Source organism: Myotis yumanensis, unplaced genomic scaffold (genome assembly GCF_028538775.1).
Source record: "Myotis yumanensis isolate MYYU_CA2020_CCGP unplaced genomic scaffold, mMyoYum1.0.hap1 SCAF_18, whole genome shotgun sequence".
Classification (NCBI taxonomy): domain Eukaryota; kingdom Metazoa; phylum Chordata; class Mammalia; order Chiroptera; family Vespertilionidae; genus Myotis; species Myotis yumanensis.
In genome coordinates, this window is record NW_027223769.1 from 6,992,548 (window position 1) to 7,015,307 (window position 22,760).

Here is a 22,760-nt window from a genome sequence, read left to right on the forward strand (position 1 = left end):
AACAGGCAAGTCGGACATCCCTCGAGGGGTCCCAGATTGTAGAGGGTGCAGGCTAGGCTGTGGGACACACCACCTGTGCACGAATTTTGTGTACCGGGCCTCTAGTATACTAATGATATGCTAAGGATGCTCAACCTCTTGCTATGATGTGCACTGACCACCATGGTGCAAACGCTCCAACCTGTAGTTTAGCTTGCTGCTGGGGTCTAGCCGATCAGGACTGAGCAAGATGGGCCAGACATGCCCTGGAACTCTCCTACAGTCCCTCTCCAGCTGGCCAACCTCCCACATCCCTCCCTTGCCCCGATCATGCACCAGTGGGGTCCCTCGGCCTGGCCAGCACCCTCTCGCAATCCAGGACCCCTCGGGGGATGTCAGAGAGCCAGTTTCGGCCCAATCCCTCAGGCCAGGCCGAGGGACCCCACTGGTGCACAAATTCATGCACCAGGACTCTAGTATATATAGAAAAGTCTAAGCAACCTCGACCGTTATGACTGGATGACTGGCTGGTAGCTATAATGAGCACTGACCACCAGGGGACAGACGCTTAACACAGGAGCTGCCCCCTGGTGGTCAGTGCACTCCCACAGCCAACTTCCCATAGTTCTTCCCCCTGGCCGGCAGGCCCTGATCAGCCTCAATCGATGGCCAGACCAAGGGACCCTACCAATGCACAAATTCGTGCACCGGGCCTCTAGTAGTTAATAATACTCTGTTACATATAAAAGAATTTGGATATTGTTAAAAATTTGTATCCAAAAACTTGGAAATAAAACAAACAGCAACAACAAAAAACATATGCCTCTGAATTTCTATGACATACAGGGGAGAAATGTAAAATTTAAATAAATGGGTCATAAAAAATTCCAAGGGAAATTAGAAAATAATTTGAGAATAAATGAAAATAAAGACACAACCTACCCAAATTTGTGAAATGCAGTTAAAGCTAATAGCAGTAAATAAATGCCTGTATTTAAAAATAAGATTGAAACTAATAATCTAAATTTCTACCTTACAACACTGCAAAAAGAACAGCAAACAGAAGGAAGGAAATAGAAAAAAATAGAGTGAAAATAAAATAGAGAATAAGAAAACCATAGCAAAATCAACAAAGCAAAAAGTTGCTTATTTTAAAAGGTCAACAGATCAGTAGTAGATGAGTGGATTAAAAAACTGTGGTACATTTACACAATGAAAAACTATGCAGTGGTAAAAAAGAAGGAATTCTTGCCCTGGCCAGTGTCTGCCCTGGTATAAGTGTGCAGTGTTTGATTCCCAGTCAAGGGCATGTACCTGGGTTCGATCTGGTGGGTTGGGGTGCGTGAGGGAGATGTGTGTCTCTTACATCGATGTTCCCCCCTCCTTTCCCCCATCATTCAACTATCTCAAAAATCTATGGAAAAAAATATCCTTGGGTGAGGATTAACAAAAAAGGAGAAGGAACTCTTACCTTTTGCGACAACATGGATGGACCTGGAAATTATTATGCTAACTGAAATAACCCTTCACGGAGTACCCCTACAACAACCTGCACAATCACTTTGGTATCCTACTGAGACCAAATACCATATGATCTCACTTATATGTGGAATCTAGTGAACAAAATAAACTGACAAACAAAATAGAACCAGAGGCGTGGATATGTGGAACAAACTGACAGCTGTCAGAAGTGACGGGGGAGGTGAAGACAGGATGGAAGAAGCTAAGGGATTAGACAAAGAATAGATAGTACATGCATAACCCATAGACACAGACAGCAGTGTGGTGATGGCTAGAGAGAAGGAGGGGCAGGGCTGGGTGGAGCAAAACTTCTGCTCTTTTAACTACAAAGCATCGTTGAAAGAGGGAAATGGGGACATCTGTAATAGTGTCAACAATAAGAATAAAGTTAACAGGAGAGGCCCCTGAACCTAAAGGGAGGGAGGTGGCCCAACTGGAGCTGCACGGGGTTCAGGACAGGAGGCAGGCAGCTGGTGGACATGTGTTTTGAAGAGCTGGCCTGGTGAAATTATAGGCTGGGACAGGGCTAACTTCTGACACTGCTGCAGCCGCGAGATCATGGACACCTGCCAGCAAAAAAATTCTAGAGATTAAAAATGGCAGCAGAGAAGGAGGATGCCGCATGGTCATGCTCCCAGGAACAAGCTGGAATTACAACTGAAATATGAGAAGGCTTCCTGAATAATCAACGGAAAACTCAAAGGAGAGGCTTGTGTAGCCGGCCCCCATCCAAGGAAAAGCAGCCTCCTGATCACCACACCCTCTGTCTGAGGAACAGCAGCTGTGTGTGAAGCCTCCCCCCACCAGCCAGAGGAGCCACCACAGCTATGAACAGCACCCACCAGAGGAGCTGCTGCCAACTGAGGAGCAGCTGCTACCACAACCGCCCGAGGAGCAACCGCAGCACGAGAAGCCACTGCCACCCAAGGAGCAGCCACTGAACGACTCAACATCTAGATATGGCAATACGATAAACATGGGTAGACAAAGAAACCCCGAAAGGAAAGAAAAGGAGGACTTGCCAGAAAAGCAGCTAAGTGATACAGAGGCATGCAACATGACAGAAAAAGAATTCAGATTAAGGGTCCTAGAGTGTATAAACCGGATGGAGGAAAAAATCAACAACTTATGCAAGAAGCAAGAAGAAACAGATGAAAAAATCAATAAATTATGTAAGAACCAAGAAGAAATGAAGAGTGATATAGCTGCAATAAAAAAAACACCATTGAAAGTTTCAACAGTAGACTAGGAGAAGCGGAGGACCGAAGTAGTGAATTAGAAGACAGGGAAACAAAACTCACCCGAACTGAACAGCAATTGGAGAAAAAAATTAAAAGACAGGAGGAGAACCTAAGGTAGCTATGGGACAACATGAAACGAAACAACATACGAATAATAGGCGTGCCAGAACAACAGAAAGAGGAACAAGGTTAGAAAACCTATTTGAAGAAATAATATCAGAAAACTTCCCAGAGGTGGGGAAGAAAAAAATCACAGAAGCACAGAGAGTCCCAAACAAGGTGAACCTGAAAAGACCCACACCAAAACACATCATAATTACCATGGCAAATGTTCAGGACAAAGAGAGAATCTTACAGGCTGCAAGAGAGAGACAGAAAGTTACATTCACGGGATCTCCCATTAGGTTATCAAATCATTTCTCAACAGAAACACATCAGGCCAGAAAAGAATGGATGGAAATTTACAAAGTGATGCAAAGCAAAGGACTGAATCCAACAATACTCTATCCAACAAGGCTATCATTCAAAATTGAAGGGGAAATAAGAAGCTTCACAGACACAAAAAAAAGGCTAAGGGAGTTTATCAACACCAAGCCAGCAATGCAATGCAAGAAATGCTAAAGGGACTGGTGTAAAAAGAAGAAATAACCTCAGAAAGAAAACAGCCACACACACAAAAAGAAATGGCTACAAACAAGTACCTTTAAATAATAACTTTAAACGTAAACAGACTAAATGCTCCAACCAAAAGACATCGAGTGGCTGAATGGATAAAAAACATGACCCATACATTTGCTGTCTACAAGATACCCACCTCAACAGAAGGGACTCACACAGACTGTAAGTGAAGGGATGGAAAAATATCTTTCAGGCAAATGGAAATGAAAAAAAGCTGGGGTAGCAATACTTATATCAGACAAAATAGACCTCAAAGTGAAGGCCATAACAAGAGATAAGGAAGCCCACTTCATAATACTAAAGGGATCAATACAACAAGAAGATATAACCCTGATAAACATATATGCACCCAATGCAGGAGCACCCAAATACACAAAAAAACTCCTGGAAGATATCAAAGGAGAGATTGACAACAATACAATCATAGTAGGGGACTTTAATACACCACTGACATCACTGGATAAATACTCTAGACAAAATCTCAGCAAAGAAACAGCAATCCTAAATGACTCACTAGATCAGATGGACTTAATTGACATCTTCAGAACACTTCACCCCAAAGCCACAGAATATACATTCTTCTCAAGGGCTCATGGGACATATTAAAAAATAGATGACATATTGGGTCACAAACAAAGTCTCCCCAAATTCAAGAAGATTGAAATCATACCAAGCATCTTCTCAGACCACGATGGCATAATATTAGAAATAAACTACAATAAAAACAACCCATAATACTCAAACACTTGGAAGCTGAATAGCATGTTATTAAATATTGATTGGGTTACCAATGAGATCAAAGAAGAAATTAAAAACATCCTGGAAACTAATGACAATGAAAACACAACAATCCAAAACCTATGGGACACAATGAAAGCAATCCTGAGAGGGAAGTTTATAGCTCTACAGGCCTATCTCAAAAAACAAGAAAAAATGATAGTACATCATCTAATTCTACAACTCAAAGAATTAGAAAGAGAGCAACAAGAAAAGCCCAGAGTGAGCAGAAGGAAAGAGATAATAAAGATTAGAGCAAAAATAAATGACATAGAGACCAAAAAAACAATACATAAAATCAATGAAACCAAAAGCTGGTTCTTTGAAAGGATAAACAAGATTGATGAGCTTCTAGCCAGGCTCACCAAGAAGCAAAGAGAGAGGACCCAAATAAACAAAATCAGAAAAGATAGAGGCGAAATAACAACAGATCCCACAGAAATACAAATGATTGTTAAACAATACTATGGACAACTGTATTCCAACAAATTAGACAACCTGGAGGAAATGGACATATTCCTAGAAAAATACAACATTCCAAAACTCAGTCAGGAAAAATCTAAAAATCTCAACAGACCAATAACTATGGAAGAAATTGAAGCAGTCATCAACAACCTTCCAACAAACAAAAGCCCAGGACCAGACGGCTTCACAGGGGAGTTCTACCAAACATTCAAGAGGAACTAAAACCTATCCTCCTCAGACTACTATAAAAAAATCCAAGAGGAAGTAACACTTCCAAGCAAATTCTATGAAGCCAGTATCACCCTAATACCAAAACGAGGTAAAGACAACACAATGAAAGAGAATTATAGGCCAATATCCCTCATGAACATAGATGCCAAAATCCTCAACAAAATCTTAGCAAATCGGATCCAGCAGTACATTAGAAAGATCATACACCATGACCAAGTAGGATTTATCCCAGGGATGCAAGGATGGTACAATATCCGCAAATCAATAAACATGATACATCACATAAACAAATGGAAAGAAAAAAACCACATAGTCATATCAATTGATGTAGAAAAAGCATTTGACAAAATTCAACACCCCTTTTTGATAAAAACTCTCAGCAAGGTGGGAATAGAGGTATCATACCTCAACATAATAAAAGCTATATATGACAAACCCACAGCCAACATCATACTCAATGGACAAAAACTAACACCATTTCCCCTAAGAACAGGAACAAGACAGGGATGCCCACTCTCACCACTCCTGTTCGATATAGTACTGGAAGTATTAGCCATTGCAATTAGACAAGAAGAAGAAATAAAAGGCATCCAAATTCGAAAAGAAGAAGTAAAACTGTCCTTATTTGCAGATGACATGATATTATACATACAAAACCCTAAAGACTCCATCAAAAAACTATTAGACTTAATAAATGAATTCGGCAATGAAGCAGGATACAAAATTAACGCCAAGAAATCTATGGCATTTCCATACACCAATAGTGAACTTGCAGAAAGAGAGACTAAAAAAACAATCCCATTTACCATCGCACCAAAAAAATTAAGCTACCTAGTAATAAACTTAACTAAGGAGGTAAAAGACCTCTACTCAGAAAACTACAGGACATTGAAAAAAGAGATAGAGGAAGACATAAACAGATGGAAGAACATACCATGTTCTTGCATTGGTAGAATCAACATCATTAAAATGTCCATACTACCCAAAGCAATCTATAAATTCAACGCACTTCCCATTAAAATACCAATGGCATATTTCACAGACCTAAAACGAACTCTCCAAAAATTCATCTGGAATAAAAAAAGACCCCGAATAGCTGCAGTGATCATGAGAAGAACAAAGTAGGTGGGATCTCAATACCAGATATCAAGCTGTATTACAAAGCCACTGTTCTCAAAACTGCCTGGTATTGGCACAAGAACAGACATATCGATCAATGGAATAGAATAGAGAGCCCAGAAATCGGTCTGAACCAATACGCTCAATTAATATTTGACAAAGGAGGCAAGAACATAGAATGGAGTCAAGATAGTCTCTTCAATTAATCGTGTTGGGAAAATTGGACAGATACATGCAGTAAATGAAACTAGACCACCAACTTACACCATACACAAAAATAAGCTCAAAATGGATAAAGGACTCAAATATACGATGGGAAACCATAAAAATACTAGAAGAATCCAAAGGCAATAAAATCTCAGACATATGCCAAAGCAATTTCTTCACCGATACAGATCCTAGGGCATTGGAAACTAAAGCAAAAATAAACAAATGGGACTACATCAAAATAAAAAGCTTCTGCACAGCAAAAGAAACCATCAACAAAACAACAAGAAAGCCCACTACATGGGAGAACATATTTGCCAATGTTATCACTGATAAGGGTTTAATCTCCAACATTTACAGGGAACTCATACAACTCAACAAAAGGAAGATAAACAATCCAATCAAAAAATGGGCAGAGGACCTAAATAGACACCTTTCAAAAGAGGACATTCAGAAAGCCAAGAGACATATGAAACTTGCTCAAAGTCACTAATCATCCGAGAGATGCAAATCAAAACAACAATGAGGTACCATCTCACACCTGTCAGAATGGCTATCATCAACAAATCAACAAACGACAAGTGCTGGAGAGGATGTGGAGAAAAAGGAACACTTGTGCACTGCTGGTGGGAATGCAGACTGGTGCAGCCACTATGGAAGACAGTGTGGAGTTTCCTCAAAAAACTAAAAATGGAACTCCCATTTGACCCTGTGATCCCACTTCTAGGAATATATCCCAAGAGACCAGAAACACCAATCAGAAAGGATATATGCACCCCTATGTTCACAGCAGCACAATTCACCATAGCTAAGATCTGGAAACAGCCTAAGTGCCCATCAGTAGATGAATGGATTAGAAAACTGTGGTACATCTACACGATGGTATACTATGCTGCTGTAAAATGAAGGAACTCTTACCATTTGCAATGGCATGGATGGAACTGGAGAGCATTATGCTAAGTGAAATAAGCCAGTCAATGAAGGAAAAACACCACATGATCTCATTCACTCATGGATAATAAAGACCATTATAAACTTATGAACAAAAATAGATACAGAGGCAGAGCTGCCTCGAACAGACTGTCAAACTACAGTGGGAAGGCCAGGGAGGGTTGGGGGGCACAAAGGGGATGGGGGTAAGAGACCCACTGAAGAACTTGTATGCATGCATATAAGCATAACCAATGGACATAAGACACTGGGGGGTAGGGGAGGCCGGGGGATTGTAAAGGGCGGGAAAAAAAGGAGACATATGTAATACTCTTTGTAATACTTTAATCAATAAAACAATAAAAAAAGAAGAAAAAAGAATAAAGTTAACAAATAAATAAAAGGTCAACAAAATTAACAAACCTTTACCTATGTTGAATAAGAAAAAAATGACTCAAATTACTAAAATCAGGAATGGTAGAGAGGACATTGTAATTGAACATACAGAAAAATTTAAAAATTATAAAGAAATATTATGAACAATTATATACCAATATAATATAATATAATATCAATATAACTGAGATGAAATGAGTAAACTCTTAGAAAGACATAAAGTGCTGACTAAAGAAGAAATAGAAAGAACCAAGATGGCGGCGTAGGGAGCGGACCTGTGTGTGCTGCTCTCTCACAGCATCATTGAAACTATCAACTATGAAGTAAACAACCGCCACTCAGAACCATGGGGAAGTTGGCCCAGTGGGAGATCTACAACTGGAGGAAAAGAAAGAAGCGCAGTGAGACTGAGTGGGAGCTACAGAGGCACCAAAACCAGAGCCTATCCCAACAAATTGCAGACTTCAACTGCTCGTAGCCATGAGAGACACACTCAAGAAGCAGACCCAGGAGAACCAGGATGGCGGCATAAGGAAGAGACCTGTGCGTGCTACCTCACACAACAACATCGAAACTACCAAATATCAGACAAACACCTATCATACAGAACCATGGGAAAGTTGGCCCAGTGGAAGCTCTACAACTGGAAGGAGAGAAAGAACATTGAGACTGAGTAGAATGTGACACCAAGTACAGAGCCCAACCCAACAAACTGCAGATTTCAACTCCTCGCATAGAAAGAAGCGCATTGAGACTGAGTAGGATGTGCAGAGGCACCAAGTTCAGAGCCCATCCCAGCAGGCTGCAGATTTCAGCTCCTTACATCTGGGAGGGACGCAATCGGGGGGCAGAGTCGGGTCCGGGGCCGGCCAGGGCTGGGCCTGACTCGGCCAGCACTGTGGAACTGCTGTACCAGCAAGCCCACAAACATGCCCACTGGTCCCAGTCTCTTGTGGGGCGCTGGGGGACAGCAGACAGGCAGTCTGTGCACTTGGTGGAGGGCAGGAGTGCTGGATGTTCAACCACCAGGAACGCCTGGAGATTTTGTCTGGTGGGGAGCCGCCGGCAGGGGACAGAGGGCCAAACTTCCTGTTTCTGCGGTAAGGCTGGGATGGCCCCGGTGAGGTCGGGATGGCCCCGGTGAGGTCGAAACGGCCCCAGTGTGGTAGGGACGACCCCGGTGAGGTTGAAACGGCCCCCGTGAGGTAGGGACGACCCCGGTGAGGTTGAAACGGCCCCCATGAGGTAGGGACGACCCCGGTCAGGTCGAAACGGCCCCGGTGTGGTTGGGACGACCCCAGTCAGGTCGAAACGGCCCCGGTGTGGTAGGGACGACCCCGGTGAGGTTGAAACAGCCCCCGTGAGGTAGGGACGACCCCAGTCAGGTCGAAACGGCCCCGGTGTGGTAGGGACGACCCCGGTGAGGTTGAAACGGCCCCCGTGAGGTAGGGACGACCCTGGTCAGGTCGAAACGGCCCCGGTGTGGTAGGGACAACCCCGGTAAGGTTGAAACGGCCCCCGTGAGGTCGGGACGACCCCGATGAGGTTGAAACGGCCCCCGTGAGGTAGGGACGACCCCAGTCAGGTCGAAACGGCCCCGGTGTGGTAGGGACAACCCCGGTCAGGTTTAAACAGCCCCGGTGTGGTAGGGACAACCCCGGTGAGGTTGAAACGGCCCCCGTGAGGTAGGGACGACCCCAGTCAGGTCGAAACGGCCCCGGTGTGGTAGGGACGACCCCGGTGAGGTTGAAACAGCCCCGGTGTGGTAGGGACAACCCCGGTGAGGTTGAAACGGCCCCCGTGAGGTAGGGACGACCCCGGTGAGGTTGAAACGGCCCCCGTGAGGTAGGGACGACCCCGGTCAGGTCGAAACGGCCCCGGTGTGGTAGGGACGACCCCAGTCAGGTGGAAACGGCCCCGGTGTGGTAGGGACGACCCCGGTGAGGTTGAAACAGCCCCCGTGAGGTAGGGACGACCCCAGTCAGGTCGAAACGGCCCCGGTGTGGTAGGGACGACCCCGGTGAGGTTGAAACGGCCCCCGTGAGGTAGGGACGACCCTGGTCAGGTCGAAACGGCCCCGGTGTGGTAGGGACAATCCCGGTAAGGTTGAAACGGCCCCCGTGAGGTCGGGACGACCCCGATGAGGTTGAAACGGCCCCCGTGAGGTAGGGACGACCCCAGTCAGGTCGAAACGGCCCCGGTGTGGTAGGGACAACCCCGGTCAGGTTTAAACAGCCCCGGTGTGGTAGGGACAACCCCGGTGAGGTTGAAACGGCCCCCGTGAGGTAGGGACGACCCCAGTCAGGTCGAAACGGCCCCGGTGTGGTAGGGACGACCCCGGTGAGGTTGAAACAGCCCCGGTGTGGTAGGGACAACCCCGGTGAGGTTGAAACGGCCCCCGTGAGGTAGGGACGACCCCAGTCAGGTCGAAACGGCCCCGGTGTGGTAGGGACAACCCCGGTCAGGTTTAAACAGCCCCGGTGTGGTAGGGACAACCCCGGTGAGGTTGAAACGGCCCCCGTGAGGTAGGGACGACCCCAGTCAGGTCGAAACGGCCCCGGTGTGGTAGGGACAACCCCGGTCAGGTTTAAACAGCCCCGGTGTGGTAGGGACAACCCCGGTCAGGTTGAAACAGCCCTGGTGTGGTAGGGACAACCACGGTGAGGCTGAAACGGCCCCCGTGAGGTAGGGACGACCCTGGTCAGGTCGAAACGGCCCCGGTGTGGTAGGGACAACCCCGGTCAGGTTGAAACGGCCCCCGTGAGGTAGGGACCACCCTGGTGAGGTTGAAACGGCCCCCGTGAGGTAGGGACGACCCCAGTCAGGTCGAAACGGCCCCGGTGTTGTAGGGACAACCCCGGTCAGGTCGAAACAGCCCCGGTGTGGTAGGGACAACCCCGGTGAGGTTGAAACGGCCCCCGTGAGGTAGGGACGACCCCGGTGAGGTCGAAACGGCCCTGGTGATGCTCAGATGGCCCTGGTGAGGTTGAGACTACTCCAGTGAGGTTGGGACAAATAAAGGGGACCAGTATGGACTGATGAACAGGGGTAGATACAGAAGCAGAGCAACATTGAACAGAATGTTAAACTACAGTGGGAAGCCTGGGGAGGGTTGGGGGGGGATTAAGAGACCAACTGAAGGACTTATATGCATGCATATAAGATTAACCAATGGACACAAGACACGGGGCGGGGGGTGCGGGGGTTGGGGCCGGGGGAATGTCAAGGGGGGGAAAAAAGGAGACATATGTAATACTCTTTGTAATACTTTAAGAAATAAAAATTATTAAAATTTAAAAAAAGAAAAAAAAAAAAGAAGAAATAGAAAATCTGAATAGATCCATAAAAAAATAACGAGATTGAATTTGTAATTAAAAATTACTAAAGAAAAAAGATTTGGCCAAGATGCCTTTACTGGTGAACTCTATCATTTTAGATAATACCAATTCTTCAGAAACTCTTTAAAAAACACAGAAGGGTAGGTAATACTTACAACTTTGCTTTGAATCCAATATTAGCCTAATATCAAACCAAAAGACACCACAGGGAATGAATCCTACAAACCCACTTATGCTGTAAATATAGATACAAAAATTCTCAACAAAAAAACTATGAAGCCAAATCCAGCAGTATATAAAAGAATCATGTGCCATGACCAAGTAGGATTTATACCAAGAATGGAAGGTCGATCTAACATTCAAAAATAAATTAATATAATACACCATATACATAAAGGACAAAAACCTCCTGATCATCTCAATAGATACAGAAAGAGTATTTGACACAATCAACCCTTTCATAGTAACCACACTTAAAATAAACAAGAATAGAAGGAAATTTTCTCAACCTGATTAAGTTCATCTACAAACACTCCACAGATAACATAATATTTAATTCCAAAAGATTGAATGCTTTTCTCTTAAAATCAAAAACAATTTGAGGATATCTATCCACCAATTCCATTTGACCAGAGGTTCTAGGCACAGCAATTAGGTAAGAGAAAGTGAAATAAAAAGATTTGGAGATTAAAAGGAAAACTGTTTGATGATGACATGGTCTTGTATATAGATAACCCTAAGGAATCTAGTAAAAAACTAGATAAATTACTTCTTTAAGGTTTCAGGATGCATGACCAAGATACAAAAATCAATTCTATTTCCATACAGTTGCAATGAACAATTAAAATGGAAAGTAAGAATAAAAATTCCATTTACAATTACATAAAAAATATTTAGAAATAAATTCAACAAAATAAGTGCAAAACTTATACTCTTCTAACTACAAAGCATTGTTGAAAAAAATTAAAGTAGTTCTAAATGAAAGGAAAGACATTCCATCTCCACTGGTCAGAATGCTTAATATGGTGAAGGTGGCACTATCTCCCAATGCAATCTCTTAAAAATCCCACCTAGTGTCCTTGGTAAATTGACAAGCTGACCTGAAAATTCATACGGGAATACAAAGAACCTAGAATAGCTAAAAAAAAAAAATCTTGAAAAAGAACAAAGATGAAGGATTCACCTTTCATCAAAGATGAAATATATATATATATATATATTTCAGAGAGGAAGGGAGAGAGATAGATAGAAACATCAATGATGAGAGAGAATTATTGATTGGCTGCCTCCTGCATGTCCCCTACTGGGGAGGAAATCAAGCCCACAACCTAGACATGTGCCCTTGGCCAGAATCGAACCAGGGACACTTTAGTCCAGGGGTGGGCAAACTTTTTGACTCGAGGGCCACAATGGGTTCTTAAACTGGACCGGAGGGCTGGAACAAAAGCATGGATGGAGTGATTGTGTGAACTAATATAAATTCAAAGTAAACATCATTACATAAAAGGGTACGGTCTTTTTTTTTTTTTTGGTTTTATTCATTTCAAACGGGCTGGATCCGGCCCGCGGGCCGTAGTTTGCCCATGGCTGCTTTAGTTGATAGGCTGACTCTCTATCCACTGAGCCAAACCGGCTAGGGCCACATTTCTTATATCCAAAAATTTATTACACTACTAGAGAGTGTGGTAATGATATAAGAATAGACATAAAGATCAGTGAAATAGAACTGAAAATTCAAAAATAAACTCTTAGATTTACAATAAACTGATTTTCCAGTAGGATATCAAATCAATTCAATGGGGGAAGTAACAGCCTTTCAACAAATCATGTTGGGACAACATATTCACATGCAAATGAATAAAGTTGTAGCTTTACTTCACACCCTAAAGTAACTAAAAGTTTATCAAATATCCTATATAATAAAAGAGAAACATGTAAATTGACCATCCCTCTGCCACACTCACCAGCCAATCAGGAATGAGTATGCAAATGAACCCAACAAAGATGGCAGTTTAATTTGCATACACAGGTGCCAGGCGGAGATCAGAGTGGGAGAGCTGGCAGCTTGGAGGACTTGGCAGAGTGGGAGGCTGTGGGATGGAGACAGAGCAGGAAGGGAAAACCAAGAGCACAGGGAGCACCAGGAATTCTGGGAATAGTAGTTCTGGTGGCAGCCCCAGGATCTGAAGCGGAAGCTCATAGCATGGGGAACACCAGGAATGCTGGGAATCGTAGTTCTGGTGGCAGTCGGATCTCCTAGTTACTAGAGCAAAGTGAGCCTGGAGCAAGTTACTGTTGCGGTGGGGGATGGAGGGAAAGCAAAGGTGAGAGACATAAGTAAAATCTGAGTGTCTAGGAAAAGTTAAAGGGAAGATATCCTAAAACTTTTAGGAAATCTCCACCAATGAAGCAAAGGAAAACAAAATGCCTCTATTATTCTGTGAGCAACAAACCAAACTGGCTTGGGGGTCTCAGACAATTCACTCATATGATTGCAAAGACAGACAGAAACTCCTGGATTGGAGAGGTCTCCCCTGAGAGCTCCCAGATTGAAGAGGGTGCAGGTCAGGCTGAGGGACCCACCCCCAGTGCATGAGTCTTCATGCACCAGGCCCCTAGTCTAAATATGAGTTAAAAAGTATAACACACCCAAAAGAAAACATGACTGTGAATCTTTGAGAACTTGAGTTAGGCAATGGTTTCTTAGATATGACGCTGAAAGCACAAGTAATAAAAGAAAAGATAGCCGAAACCAGTTTGGCTCAGTGGATAGAGCGTCGGCCTGTGGACTGAAAGGTCCCGGGTTCGATTCCGGTCAGGGGCATGTACCTGGGTTGCGGGCACCTCCCCAGTGGGAGATGTGCAGGAGGCAGCTGATCGATGTTTCTCTCTCATCGATGTTTCTAGCTCTCTATCTCTCTCCCTTCTTCTCTGTAAAAAATCAATAAAATATATTTAAAAAAGAAAAGAAAAGAAAAGATAGATGAATTGGGCTTTACCAAAGTTGAAAATAAAATTTAAAAAAACGTTTGTACTTCAAAGACAATATGAAGAAAGTGAAAAGACATCCCACAGAATGAGATAAAACTTTTGTAAATCACATGTCCGATAAGAGACTTTCATCAGAGACAGAATTATATAAATAACACAATTCACTTGTAAAAGACAAATAAACCAGTCTTAAAATGGGCAAAGTATCTGAATAGACATTTCTATAAAGAAGGTATATAAATGGTCAATAAGCACATGCTCAACATCACTAGTCACTGGGGAAATGCAAGTCAAAACCATAATGAGATACCATTTCATACCCATTAAGATGGTTGCAAAAAAAGACAAAATAACAAGTGTTGGCAAGGATGTGAAGAAATCTGAATCCTCATACACTGCTGGTGGAAATATAAAATGGTTCAGCTACTTTGGAAAACAATCTGGGAGATCCAGAAACTCTTAGATATATAACCATAAAACCTAACAGTTCTACTCATATATAACCAAGAGAAATAAAAATAAATATCCACAAAAAATCCCCATGAATGTTCATAGATTTTAAAATTGATCGATTGATTTGAGAGAGAGAAACATTGATTTGTTGTTCCACTTATTTATGCATTCATTGGTTGATTCTTATATGTGCCCTGACCAAGAATGGAACTCACAGTGTATTGGGATGACACTCTAACCAACAGAGCTACCCTGCCAGGGCTTCATAGTAGCATTATTAATCATAGCCCAAAATAGGTTTGGCTCAGTGGATAGAGCGTCGGCCTGCGGACTCAAGGGTCCGAGGTTCAATTCCGGTCAAGGGCATGTACCTTGCTTGCAGGCACATCCCCAGTGGGGAGTGTGCAGGAGGCAGCTGATCGATGCTTCTCTCTCATCAATGTTTCTAACTCTCTATCCCTCTCCCTTCCTCTCTGTAAAAAATCAATAAAATATATATTTTTTAAAAAGTTAAGAGGTTTGTAAAAATGGACCATGATTTGACTTTTAATGTTAATTTGTCTCCCTTAATATTCTCAGATAGCTTGAAGCCAAGGTGGAATAGTGATAGTAAGATTATCAATTTTTACCACAACTATGGAAATTATCACCAAAACGCTAGAAACACCCATCTTTAAGAAGCAGAGGTTGATTCTTACTAGATTAAAAATGCATCCCACTCTTCCCAGAAGTTAATGCATAAGGATGGAAACTAGGCTGTGGCACTCAAACACACCCATCTCAGAACCACAAGGTGATGATACAAAATAACAAAGACTGTGGGGATTCCATACGGTGTCAGAATCTGTGTAACCCTGGGTAGCAGTAGCAGGAACATTCAGAGTCCAACACCTGTGATGTCAGTAGTATAAGCTGCGGATTCTGTCATCAGCAGCTGCAGTGGTGACTTCACCACACAAGTTCTTTGCCATCATTTAAAGTATTATTCCTGACTCTATATCTTTATTCCTTAGAACTCTAAGATTTTGTTTGAGCAACTCAGTATTCTATAAGTGAATTCCCTTATCTACTCAAACAAAAGTAGACCAATCCACTATAACCAATATGTGTGTCCATTAAAATTAAAAGTACAAAAGGTGGGTATAGTAGAATTTTCTGTAGGTGATGATTAATCATAATTCTCTCCTCTTGATTTCCGCACAAATGAAGAAATAGAGCATTTTTGTTGGTAATGCTTTATGGAAAGAGGCAGCCTGCATCTGTAGTTAAAATGCACATCTTAATACTTCATTTAAACTCTAGATATTGAAATACATACAGTCAGAGGACTGTGCCTGTAGAATGGGCCTGCAGACTAGGCATAAATAATCATGACCTGACTGCCCTAGAGAAGACAAAAAATTCAGGGCCAAATAAAAGGGGGGCAGTAATTTGTGTGTTTTAACACATTTCACCAAGGCAAAATATCATTTCTCTTATGATATATAAACAAGAGAAGGGATAAAAATTAACCTCAAAAACCAACCCTTCAGTCTGTAAAAATGGGGGGAAATGGTAAAAAATAGTTCTGCCCAATAACAACTGTCATCAGGTCTACAGCATGAAGGCAAGAAAGTTAAATAGGTTTAAATACTGCCGAAACCGGTTTGGCTCAGTGGATAGAGCATCGGCCTGCGGACTGAAAGGTCCCGGGTTCGATTCCGGTCAAGGGCATGTACGTTGGTTGCGGGCACACCCCCAGTAGGAGATGTGCAGGAGGCAGCTGGTCGATGTTTCTCTGTCATTGATGTTTCTAACTCTCTATCCCTCTCTCTTCCTCTCTGTAAAAAATCAATAAAATATATTTTTTTAAAAAAATAGGTTTAAATACTGTGACATGAATATATGATTAAATCTTCAGATTACAAAATATCAAAAGAATCTATCACTTTATAATCAACTAGAGGCCCAGTGTACAAAATTCGTGCATGGGTAGGGTCCCTAGCAGCTGCCAGCTGCCAGCCGGGGCCTTCCTTCATTCTGCACTGTCCCCTGGTGGTCAGCGCACGTCATAGGGAGTGATTGAACTCCCAGTTGGTCAAACTCACAAGGGTACACTTTCATATTAGGCTTTTATATATCTACACACTCTAATAAGAGATATTAAATTCTCAGAATTTACTAACATTTTTTGTTATTAATCCTCACCCAAGGATATTTTTTCCATTGCTTTTCAGAGAAAGTGGGAGGGAAGGAAAGAGGAGGGGAAGGAGAGAGAGACACATCAATTGGTTGCTTCCCACACGTGCCCCAACTGGGGGCAGGGAGCAAACCCATAACTGAGGTATGTGCACTTGACTGGGAATTGAACCCATAACCCTTTTGTGCGTGGGTTGACACTCCAACCACTGAGCCAAACTGGCCAGGGTAGCATATTTTAAGTATTATAAAGCATTACATTATAAAGATACTAGAGGCCCAGTGCACAAAAATTCATGCACTGGGGGGGGGGGGGGGGGGGGGCTGTGGTTCCCTCAGCCTGGCCTGCACCCTCTTGCAATCCAGGACCCCTCAGGTAGGGTCCCTAGGCCTGGCCTGAGATCAGAGCCTATCAGGGCTTTCCTTCCCAGGCTTCTGGCCCCACCCCTGCCACTGCCACTGCTTGCCATCTGTGCAGTGCTGTCCCCCCACCCCCCTTCCCTGCCACTGGTAGCCTCCCTCTGCAGGTGATAGGTGTGGGGTGCGATCGCTTGGCTGGCCTAGGCCTCCCTCTGCGGGGCGATCGCTGGCCAGACCTAACATCTGCCACAGTGTCACTAGCTGGTGGCCTGGGCCTCCCTCTGTGGGGTGATCAATGGCAGGGCCCCCAGATCAATCACCCCACAGAGGGAGGCCCCGCTTACCTGCTGCAGGGCCACTGGCGAGGTAGCCTGGGCCTCCCTCGTTTGTTTGGTGTTTTTTTTTGAAGTAAGAGTAATGTTTACTGAGTGATACAGAACTGAGTATTATGAAGGGTTTACTAGGATGGAAATGCATCACACCCCCACCCCTGCTACCCCCAACACCCAGAGACTACAATACTTAGAAGTTATACCCAATGGCCTTAACTGCTGAATATCTGTTCATAACAAACAAACCATAGCATATTTATACTGTATCACATCTAGTGATTATAGAAATCCATTTATATATTGCTTGTACAAAATCTTTTTTTTGTGTAAAAAATATTTTTTTAAAAAAAAGTATATAAAACATGTGCAGTTGAAAGCCCTGCCAGGACAGCCAGTCTGTAAACATTCAGTGAGTATGTGCTTTGAAAGGATGCCCGTGCCTCGTGCCCACAGCAACTCCAGCAGGGCCAGCAAGGCTGTGCCCAGGCTGCCACTCTGGGCAGGACTAAGCTGGACCACGGTGAGTGGGTACAGCAGGGCTTGGCACTGTGCCTTTCTCCCGCCTTGCACCAGGATCAGGGTCAGGGTCAGGGTCAGGGTCACGGTCAGGGTCAGGGCTGGGGGTAGGCAGATTGCAGTTTCACTCTAAGTTCCATACTCAGCCTAATTTTGGTTGCAACTCATGGCTTTTCCTGGCTGCTCAGAGGTCCTTTGGATGATGCCCTAGCGGAGAGGCTGGAGAAGTGCACACAGCTGCCTGGTTGGGCATCTCTCTCCACCAGAGCTTCTGTCCTGCCTCCTGAAAGCCTGGCCCAGGCAGAACAGGCCCCCCACAGGACTACTTTGGTCTCAGAGCTTGGTCCTGGGTTTCATCAGCCTGGGTTTCTTCCCCTGGTGTAGCTGATCTGAGTTTCACAAAAAAGCCCCGCCAATGCTAGCTGTGCTGAGCCTCATTGAAGAGTTTTCATGCAGCAAGGAAGAGCCCTCTGGGACCCTCCTCATCCTCCCTCTCCTCATGTCCTTCTCCTCCTCTTCCTCCTCCCAGCCCATGGTCACTTCTTCTCCAGCTGCTCCAGCAGTGGATTGCCTTCTGAGTCCGGGGTCTTAATGCTGTCGGTCCTGACGATGCAGGTGGAGCGATGTCGGTTGAGCGTCAGGATGAACTGCTGCTGCTCCTGCTTCAGCTCCTCCATCTGGGTTTTCAGCTCTGCGCTCACGCGTTCCAGCCACTCATATTCCCGCTGCAGAAACTCCCTCCACTCCTTCTTGTTCCAGCATCAGGCTGCGGTCACTTTGTTCTATTCCTGGCGCCTTTTCCTCTGCTCCTCTTCCTAGTCTAGCTCACTTTTCAGAGGTTGAGGCCTCTTGCCCAGTTTCACCTCCAGGAAGTGCAAAGGGGCGATCATGGCCCCAATGTTGTGGATGTCAGCGAATTTCAGCTCCTCTGCAGTCAGGGCCAAGCTGGGGAGTCCGGTCAGGGGGCCGAGCCCTAGCAGAGAGCCCGCAGTCATGGAAGGGTCCGGGATCTGCCCAGGCATCATAGCAGGAGGAGTGGCAGTCCAGACTTGCAGAAGCCAAGGGCAGAGTTGGCGACCCCAGGCCTGGGCCAGGCTGCAGGTGCCGAGCTGCTCAGGAGCTGCCTGGCGCCAGCCCCTCCCTGCAGCGTCCACCACCGCCAGCGCCTCCCATCGCAGCCTCTGAGCATCCCTCCAGCAGGGTGTGGCAGGAGCCTGTGTCTCCCTCTTTGAGGCGATTGATCTCAGGGCTCTGCCTGCCTGATGGCCCCTAACTGCCTGCCTGACGGCCCCTAAGCACTCACTTGCCTGCCTGATCGCCTCTAACCGCTTGCTGGGGGGTGGGGCCAGCCCAGTTGAGGGGCCTGGTGGTTCTGGTCTCTGGTCATTCTGCTGTTTCAGTCGCTGGACTTTTATTACATAGGATTAGAAAGTAAGGAGAATGGAGAGTTGTTCAAGAAATTTCAGAACACACGCGTTTTAATGAATATCTACTCAATGTCAACTGTGAGTCCATTTTAAGATACTCTGTATTTAAAATGAATAATAGTCCAAATATAATACCAATGAGTCTTTCATGGAAAGTGGGTAAAATAATTTTAAAATTCTAATGAAGAAACATTTGCTTTTTATTTACAAATCAAAACTGCATATTAATAATATAGCTCTTTATTTCCAAGTAATAAGTTACTGAAAATTGTAATTCAAAGATTGCTGGAAAATAGAGCACAGAAATAAATCTGAAGATGAGCATTTATTATATGATAAATAATATTTTAATTCAGTAGGAGAAAGATGAATAGTTTAATAATTGGTTCTGAAGTAATTGGCTTTATTTATGAATATAAAGCTGACATCCTGTGTCAGACCATATACAATAATTAATTCCAGATGGATTAAAATGTTAAATCTATATGTGTGTATACACACCCACATAAGCACACATGAAAAACTACACACTTTTCCTTTATCCACTTGCCCTCTAAAATTTTCTGTAAGCAAGGCCTTCCTAAGAAACAGAAAACCCTGCAAATGCTTTGGGAAACCTATTTTATAAAAATAAAATAGACAAATTATAAGAATGTTTATTGAAGCACTACTTTTAAATTACAAAGAGGAAGCAAACTGAAATATCACAACTGGAGAATAGACTAGGTATTGGTACAAGCATTCTGTGAAACATACTGTAATCATTAAATCATGGATTGCCTTGAAGGAAAATCCAAAATGTACAGGAGAATGTTAAAAAAATAAATTATAGATAAATGTATAACATATCATTTTTTTGCAAAAATATACTAAAGTAATTTGCTTGTTAATGTTTAAGTACAAAGAGATATATGGGGGATACACACAAGGTTTAAACATTACTCAAAGGAAATGCACAGAGGGGAAGAGTGAAGAATGGAGGGGATGGAGATATTTATTTTAAAAATTTTATTGTCAGCCCTAACCAGTTTGGCTCAGTGGATAGAGCATCGGCCTGCGGACTAAAAGGTCCCAGGTTCGATTCCCATCAGGGGCATGTGCCTTGGTTGCAGGCACATCCCCAGTGGGGGTTGTGCAGGAGGCAGCTGACCCATGTTTCTCTCTCATTGATGTTTCTAACTCTCTCTCCCTCTCCTCTCCTTTCTGTAAAAAATCAATAAAATATATTTAAAAAAATTTTTTATTGTCATTACTTCATTGGTTTGGGTACAAATGCATTCATTACCTCTGTAATTTTAAATGAGGAACTAAATAAATGACTTAAAATATACCAACAAAGAATATGAAATTTCATTTAGAAATTCTCATTTTGGTAGTAATGTAAAACTTTAGGATGAAGTAGTGTCTAATAATTCTCCCATTTGCAGATATTTCCTCTACTTTTCTCAAATTGATAAAATATGTCTGCAAATAAAGTAACTCGCCAGCACCGGTTTGGCTCAGTGGATGGAGTGTCGGCCTGCGGACTGAGGGGTCCCGGGTTTGATTCCGGTCAAGGGCATGTACCTTAGTTGCGGGCACATCCCCTGTGGGGGGTGTGCAGGAGGCAGCTGATTGATGTTTCTCTCTCATCGATGTTTCTAACTCTCTATTCCTCTCCCTTCCTCTCTGTAAAAAAATCAATAAAACATATTTTTAAAAAATTAAAAAAAAAAAAAATAAAGTAACTCAATATTAAAACAAACAAAACCCTTTAACATGGTATCTAAGAAGAGGTAGCAGGGAGTGAAAGGCAGACCTATACTTTGAATATGTGATTTTCCTTTCACAGAATGATATCCATACAATGTAGGAAGCTGCTTGATGAGCATGAAAATTGAGGCACAGGAAAGAAAGGTCCATCTCAAAACACTATGTTAAATCTAAACAAAGCTAACCTATGGGACATTTATTTTTAATTTCAAAATTATGGCCCACAACAGCTAAAATGTATACTATCTGGCCCTTTATGGAAAGTTTGCTGACCCTTGGTCTAGAACACAATACATAATTACAGTGACACATTTGTTGCTAGTGCAAAATTGTGATGGTCTGGCTATTTTTTCTCTTGAGAGTTTATCTATTTTTTTTCAGTTGTATGTGTATACATATATAACTTAGAAAAGGTATATAAAACATAAAATAATAATGTTTCAGTCAAAACTAACTGCATATACAACAGTGGTATGCCATGTAGCCAGATGTGTGATATGCAATACCATTCAGGTTTGTGTAAGTAGAACTAATATTTGCATAACAATAAAATTGTCTAATGATTCATTTCTAAGAACACATCCCTGTCAGTTAAGTGGCACATGAAGATATATTCTATGTAACTGACATAATGCTTAGAATAAATTTTTAAAATGCGGATAATATTGAGGCTGAATTAAGTCTGTTTTTTTAAAAAGAATTTACACTTAGAGGTTAGCTACATTATCTGTGTATTTTTAACCACTGTTCACATCTAAGAAATTCCAGGTAAATTATCTTATGTTGTACTTTCTCCTTAAATTTCCTTGGTGGCAAGGCATTTAAAAACTCCTCTTGCAAGCCTTTAGCACACTCACTGCTCTAGTGCCCAGAAAAGTAACCCATGGGCCACTTGCAGAGTTTCTATATCTTTGTTGGTCCCCATGATTTATTTTATTTTAAATCTGAGCTGCTATTTAAAAATCAAGAGCCATCACACACTTAAAAATATGTATATTCCTGGGTGCTCTTGAAGTCAGAAGAGCTGGCAAATGGGGCCTGATTTTCCTCACAGTATTTATTAGCTGGAACTGGCCACTGGGCATCCTTCTTAACTACTGTCCCAATCAGGTTTATTTGTTATTCTTTTGATATACACAGTTTGCTAATTTCTTTAGTTTGCATGCAACAACTTCATGGGTGATACTAAAAAGTGGCTTCCTTTTTTGTATCCTTCTAATGCACTTCTAACATCAAGATTGTTAACATTTGTTACAACATGTCTACTTCTATATAAAAATTCCTTGACCACTTGGTAACGTTTTGCCTGAAAAAAAAAATTGGGTTTGGTGCTTTGGCAATTAATAGCTACAGTATTTACATAAACTTTCAATTTTCCTGTGTTTGTAAGAGAGTCTTCCAAGAGTTTTGATTTTCTGAGTCAAAACTGGTAATTTTTATCTTCCTACAAAATAATTTTGTTTAGGTTTTCAAATGTATTAGAAAGAAGCATAGTATTCAGTACAGCATTTTAAATCAGTAACTCTAAGGTGTCTCTATCTATATGCATATGTAGTTATCCATTTTTTTCAAACCTAATGCTGTTTGTCTTTTCATACTTTTTCTTCAGAAGTGTTTTGTAAATATTCTTTTTTAATATTAGATATTTTAAGTAGTTAAAAGGATGCCAGTCTGAATAAGGTCCTTCCTACACCTTACACACACTACTTTCCCCACCAAATCCCAAGATTATTTCATGTTCCCTAAGAAATAAATGACAGAAATTTTCTTAATTCATTACTCTCAACTTCAATTACATATCTTGCCTGATGTTGAGTAAGGTCTTCAGAAATAGTTGTCTTTCAAAAAATAATACTAATGACAACAATG

At 42.8% G+C, this 22,760-nt stretch overlaps 1 pseudogene; it reads right to left on the reverse strand.

The window, feature by feature from the left end:
* Positions 1-18,248: 18,248 nt before the first annotated feature.
* Positions 18,249-18,737, reverse strand: LOC138997057 (jun dimerization protein 2 pseudogene; annotated as a pseudogene).
* Positions 18,738-22,760: the final 4,023 nt, after the last annotated feature.